This window comes from Doryrhamphus excisus, chromosome 15, assembly GCF_030265055.1.
Source record: "Doryrhamphus excisus isolate RoL2022-K1 chromosome 15, RoL_Dexc_1.0, whole genome shotgun sequence".
Classification (NCBI taxonomy): domain Eukaryota; kingdom Metazoa; phylum Chordata; class Actinopteri; order Syngnathiformes; family Syngnathidae; genus Doryrhamphus; species Doryrhamphus excisus.
In genome coordinates, this window is record NC_080480.1 from 16194996 (window position 1) to 16202218 (window position 7223).

A 7223-nucleotide genomic window follows, 5' to 3' on the forward strand; every position below is an offset into this window, starting at 1 on the left:
AATAATAAATAATAAATAATAAATAATAAATAATAAATAATAAATAATAAATAATAAATAATAAATAATAATGTGGAGAATAAATAGATGGCATCAAATATGAACAATGTACAGCGTAAACAGTAATTTGCACAAATAATTTAAATAATTTAGAATAAATAAATAAATTAAATAAATAAATAAATAATTTACTAAATTAATTAATTTTAGGTCTTGAATTATTTTTAAAAATAAATTAATTTAACAAAATTATTTAGTTATTTATTTATTATGTATGAGTTTATTTATTTATTTTATTATTTAATTATTTATTCATTAAGATTTTTTTTTTGCCAGAAATCGTTAATTGTATTTCCTTTTAATCTGTAAAAGTAACGTTGCTTTTTCATTTTTATATTTAATATTCATACATAAAATAATCACTTGATTATTCTATTGATTTCTAACTATTAATTTCAGTCATTTTTTTCTATTGTACTTTTTACCACCGGGACTATGCATGTGTAAAATATTGACATAATACTCTATATAGTAGTATACATGATCCATAGAATATGATCCATGTATGTATGATGTAGTCCTATAGGCAGCTTTGCTTCATCTTTTCTATTCCCCCCCTCCAATTTTTCACCTGTCTCTATTATTTCCTCTTCTCCTGTTTCTCCAGGGAGAAGAAGAGAAAAGCAGAGGGGAAATTGGCAGAATCCCGGCCGGCGGCGTCAAATGTTTTCTCCGGGCGCCAGGAGCATCACAAAAGGAGCTTGTGTGAGTCAGGAAGAGCAAATAGTGACACAAACATTGCTGTGTTCGCAGTCAACAGACGCCATTTGGCCTCCCCTAAAAGCAAGCTACTACTGTAAACACACAAAATCATTCAAAGAACACAACCACAATAGAAAGTCTGAGGTTCAATGCTTGGTCAATTTTGGATTGTAACCAATATTTAGGGGGGGAAATGCGCCGTCTAAAATTGCAAAAACACGGGAAAGTGAGCCAACGTTGTGCACGGCGTCCTCGATTTTACGAGGCTTCAACTCGGCTGGGTTAACTCGGCGCATATGCTTTGATTTTTTATTGGCTTTTGGGCAACACAAAGTACCCTAATGATGGTCAATTTAGGCTAGGGTTAGGGTTACAGTTAAGGGTTGGAGCTGGGGCCAGATTTAGGGTTAGGATTGGGGGTTTGGGTTAGGGCTTTCGGGGAACCGTTGCCCCTTGTTTATCACGATGAATTGGTTCCACATCCGAACGCGCTAACTGAATTTCTAGTAGGATTCAATAATAATGGACAAGCTATTTTTGTACTTAATGCAAGGAAAACCGGGCCCTGTGATTGGCTAGTGACCCGTCTAGGGAGTACTCCACCTCTTGCCCCAAAGTCAACTGGGATAGACTCCAGCATACCCCCCTGACACCAAGTAACACCCCATAGTCAGCTTTACACTATTATTATTCTGTGTTACATCACATTGATCAATACTAATGAGCAGGTTGCGCAATCACTATAGGGACATTAGACACGGCCAACGCTCATAGCATATAGCAAGTGACGAAGCTAACGACTTAGCTTCCAATTGATTTGTTCTCAACTGCAGAAAGTGTTTCAAATAAGTAAGAAAGTAAGAAAAATAAGAAGCCAAAAATGTACCAGTTCCACACGGAATGGGAGGAGATGTTAGACATGCTCCTCAATGTAACATTAGTGACACCTTGTGGCCAGAATACTACATATAACTAATATAATACAAATATTTCTGTGATTGTTTATGAATGAATAATTTTTTTAAAAAGAAGGGACGATGTTGGCGCTGTGATGTTGCGAGGTACGACTGTGCTATCATTTCTGAGCTAAGCCTTTGCCCTGCATTGGGTGCGCCTGATGGCGACGGAGCTAACGACATAGCTTCCAATTGATTTGTTCTCAACTGCAGAAAGTGTTTCAAATAAGTAAGAAAGTAAGAAAAATAAGAAGCCAAAAATGTACCAGTTCCACACGGAATGGGAGGAGATGTTAGACATGCTCCTCAATGTAACATTAGTGACACCTAGTGGCCAGAATACTACATATAACTAATATAATACTAATATTTCTGTGATCGTTTATGAATGAATACATTTTTGAAAAAGAAGGGACAATGTTGGCGCCGTGATGTTACGAGCGCCGTGATGAGCTAAGCCTTTCCCCCCCATCGGGTGCGCCTGATGGCTTTCGTTGCTCCGTTCCTTGATGCGTGCGCCCCTGCTCGCCAGCTGCTTCCATGCCGCCGTCTTGTGTTGTTTTGTTTGATTTGTTCTTTTCATCGCCTCAGACGCTCTCCGGGCTCACCAAGCAACGCTGGCACTTCCTGCCATTTGTGAGACAGCGGGCATGTGTTTGGACCCACCTGGCACGGGGAGATTAAGTATGTGTGTGTGTGTGTGTGTGAATGAGAGGCCTGTTGCGACACAGCAGCGAGCGGACGGCCATGATGGAGGTGGGACACGGCCACCTCAAGGAACGGGGTGTGCGCATGGATGGATCCGTCCTTATTGGCCCAGAATGAAGACTGACAGGAGTAGTGACCTTGTTGCCGTGCCAAAGACCCAGTCTGGGTGCACCTGGCCTGGAGACGGCGGACGCAGACGGCCGCTGTGAAGCCCGTCTGTGTGCCGGGCGCTTTGAAGTCTTTGCTTTTGGCTCGTGTAGCAACATGGCAGCCAGTGGGCGTGGCTTAGAAGCCATTAGAGAACACGCCGAACAGCCTTTAGGTGAGCTTACACGGCAGAAAGTTTCAGAGAAGTGATGAGTTACACTTTGTGCCCTTCCTCCAGACGAGCCGAGACAATGAAAATTACAGGGAGGGGGGGACAGAACAAAACCCCCCCTCCTCCAATTGTCCTGAAGAAACACTGTGATTATTTGCAGTCTGTGCAATGAAAGCCTGAGAGGCAGAACATCGCTCTCTACAAGAGACTCCGAAAAACTCCATTCTTGTCAAATTGTTCATTTTTCTGAGTCGGCACAAAGAGCAAATCGATCGAAACATCGATTAGAACTTACGCCGCCGTGTGCGCCATTGGTGGCTTTTTTGTCCGTCTTGTTTAAAACCTCGTCTTTTCCTCGTCTTTCTACATCTGGACTGTCTGCTGCAGACAAGCTAGAATATATTAATATAATAACTATAAAAGCAATCTTCACTCGCTAAATGTACTGCAAAAAAAGGTCAGTAAGGATAATTCATAATGCCGCCTACAGAGAACATACTAACTCCTTATTTCTAAAATCACAAATACTTCAACTTGCTGATGTAGTTCATCTTCAAACAGCTAAAATAATGCATAAGGCTAAAAATAACCAATTAGAAGAAGTACATTTGAAACACTTCTATGCTAGGACTACGTTATGCTAGCCATAGCATTTCAGTATGTGGAATCAAACGATGGAATGGATTGAGTAAGGAACAATGCACAACGATGAGCCAATTCAAGGAACAATACAAGGATGAAGAGTCTTGAACCAGTCATGATGTGCTATATATATCACTATATTGACACTTACTATGGTACACATAATTATAATAATATACATATACACATAATAATTCGGTACAAGGTACATTATTTAAAAAAAAAACAACAAAAAAACTTAAACTGTATTATGGAAAGCAGGAAGTGAACAAATGAAACAGTTACTGATTGTAAAAGTAAACTGTATTATGGAAAGCAGGAAGTGAACAAATGTAACAGTTACTGATTGTAAAAGTAAACTGTATTATGGAAAGCAGGAAGTGAACAAATGTAACAGTTACTGATTGTAAAAGTAAACTGTATTATGGAAAGCAGGAAGTGAACAAATGTAACAGTTACTGATTGTAAAAGTAAACTGTATTATGGAAAGCAGGAAGTGAACAAATGAAACAGTTACTGATTGTAAAAGTAAACTGTATTATGGAAAGCAGGAAGTGAACGAATGTAACAGTTACTGATTGTAAAAGTAAACTGTATTATGGAAAGCAGGAAGTGAACAAATGTAACAGTTACTGATTGTAAAAGTAAACTGTATTATGGAAAGCAGGAAGTGAACAAATGTAACAGTTACTGATTGTAAAAGTAAACTGTATTATGGAAAGCAGGAAGTGAACAAATGTAACAGTTACTGATTGTAAAAGTACCAGATGGAGGGGTAGGATTTAATAAGCTTTGCTTCTTCCTACTCCTTTTGGACACGTGGAACTGGGAACTGATTATGTGATGCATTCAATTGTAATCTGATGCATGTTCAAATGAAATAAAACCATTACCATTTGACCGTTATTAGCTCACATAATAGGAGCCAAAAATGGAGGCTGCATTAACTTATAATGTCCGTACTACAATTTGATGTACTTTTCATTCCTCCGTCTCCACTAAAAAGCCAAACAGGGATAAAAAAAATTCCCCACTAGAGATCTTCACTGGTGTTGTTTTGGCTGCAGGACATGTCCCTGTAGTGTGATATGTTTCAGTGCTGTGAGCGACGACATTCTTTGCCAGACGAGTTCTCTGTCTCAGTGTGCCAGACTCTGACCAGCGCTGCAGGCCTGCCTGGAGGCGCTGTTGGCTAGGTTTTTTTTTTTTTTTTTTCATTTTTTTAATATAAAAAATATCAGCCTGGATGACATTGTGGTGGTGGTGCTGGAAGCATCCTGATTTGTGACTGCTGGTCAAGATGGCTGATCAGAGAAGACACCAGCTGCCCTCAGCGTGGTCCAGGATTGTGGAAAGATGCACATATAGACAAACAACCATTCACACTCACATTCATACCTATGGACAATTTAGAGTCGCTAATTAACCTAGCTTGTTTTTGGAATGTGGGAGGAAACCGGAGTACCCGGAGAAAACCCATGGATGCATGGACATTGAACTCGGGTCTCCTAGCTGTGAGGCCTGCGCGCTAACCGCTCATCTGCCATGCAGTGCAATGTAGGATTCCTTATTTTACTACTTAGAGCGTCAAAAATGTGTTTACAATCTCCTAAATATGGCTTTTAACACTATTAGAGCCCTCTAGACATGAAATAACACCCCTATAGTCACCTTTAGAATTTCATTCACTCACTTTCTACTGCTTATCCTCACAAGGGTCACAGGGGGATGGAGCCTATCCCAGCTGTCTTCTCAGGCGAGAGGCGGGGTACACCCTTGACTGGTGGCCAGCCAATCACAGGGCACATATAGACAAACAACCATTCACACTCACATTCATACCTATGGACAATTTGGAGTCGCTAATTATCCTAGCATGTTTTTGGAATGTGGGAGGAAACCGGAGTACCTGAAAAAATAAACATGCATGCACGGGGAGAACATGCAAACTCCACACACAGATGCCCGAGTGTGGGATTGAGCTCGGGTCTCCTAGCTGTGAGGTCTGTGCGCTAACCACTCGACCACCGTGCAGCCCCATAAAAAAAAGGTAAATTAATCTCCCTAACAAAGGTTGCTAATGTCTCCATTTTACTGAATGACATTTAATTTCAAACAACAAGAAGAAAAATATTGTAGAAAGCCATAAAAAAAAACATGCTGTGAGCCACAGATAGCCCGGGCCCGGATGTTGGACACCCTTGACTTAACCAAAAAATAAAGTCACCTGCTAACATGCAAACCAACATGAAACAAAGATACATTTCATGTATTTTTATGCAGAGAAAAAGACTTACATGAAAGTAAATGCTCCTGGCTTTTGTTTCTTTCAAATATTTTTCTTTTTTAAAGTGAGTTTACTTTCGGGGGATTGATCTTGTTGTGCAGAAGCAAAAGTTCCACTTCCTGCTGACACAACTCACAAGTTGGAGCCGTAAAGTGGAGTTATGTGCAGCTAACTTTGGTTATTGCTTTTTTACTGGACACACACACACACACACACACACACACACACACACACACACACAACAGGCACACCAGGACTCCTGTACTTTCTGTTTGCTAATCAATAAGTGCCTGAGCACAGATTCCCAATACACACAGACACACTTAAAGTGTAATGGGCACCAGCAAACAAACAAAAGAGTCTTCCAATGGACATTTTATCCAAAGCAGCAAGCGTATGGAAGGAAAAGAATGAACGGTATTTATTTATAGGTGAAAGGATGTAGTCTGAATGTTATCACGGGGACAGACTTGAGGAAAAAGCGGTAGAAAATGAATGAATGAATTTTCCATATTCATATTATTATCCATCCCATCTCACGTACCGGACCTGATGTATCTAATGAAGTACCCAGACAAGGGTACTCTTCTCTCTATCCAGTCTTTCTTCCTGTGCCACGTTGGCGCTGAATCCTGCCAGGTAACCCACAGCACCAGTCAGCTCATTAACATTCTGAGGCATCGCCAGCACGGTTGCCATGACGTCAGTCTCCCCTGCGCAAGCCAATTTGGAGCTGTCAAAGAACACGCAGTCAGTCTTTAATATCTGACTTTTCCCCATCCATCCATCCATCCATCCATCCTGCAGGAGGAGAGTGGAAGTGGGATCCCCGCATCCTAGTAGTCAACCTGACAGCACGAGAGACACGACGCTTTTTATGATCAGTACGAGTCTCGCCATCAACCAGAAGGAAGTGACATATTTCAGTACGCACAATTGGCACCGTCGTCTAAAAACCCTCCAATTAAGGCAATTAGGCTTTCTTGTTTTGGGCTAGAAAATATGCTAATGTGATTATTATGTCACTCTTTTTGATGGCCATATGTTAATTAATCAGTTTGGCGTTGGACTAAAACCCTTTAGTTCTTATTTGTTCGTCTTAGCAAGACCACTGGGAAAAACACATTCATAATTCTATTTATTGGTAACCCTCCCTATATCATAAATATATACCATAAATCCCTGTTCATTCCCATTAAAATGTCCTATTTTTATTCCTATATTTTTGGAGACGTCTATGCAATAGGTGAATTGTAAATAGGCTAATAAAAAAAAATAAAAATATTATGGAAGTAAAGTCATAATTATGGAAAGTGGAAATATTTTGAAAAAAAAACTGTACAAATCGAGAATTTTTTTTTTAGCATTTTTACGAGAATAAAGTCAAAATATTGTTAAATGGTAGAACAAAATGGTAATCTAACAAAGAACAGTCTAAATTTTTTCAAATAAACTTGTGATTAGTAACTTAGATTAAATATTAATGAAAAAATCTTGTTTTTTCTTTTTAAAAGTTGTAATATGAGAAAAAAACAAAAAAAAATAAAAT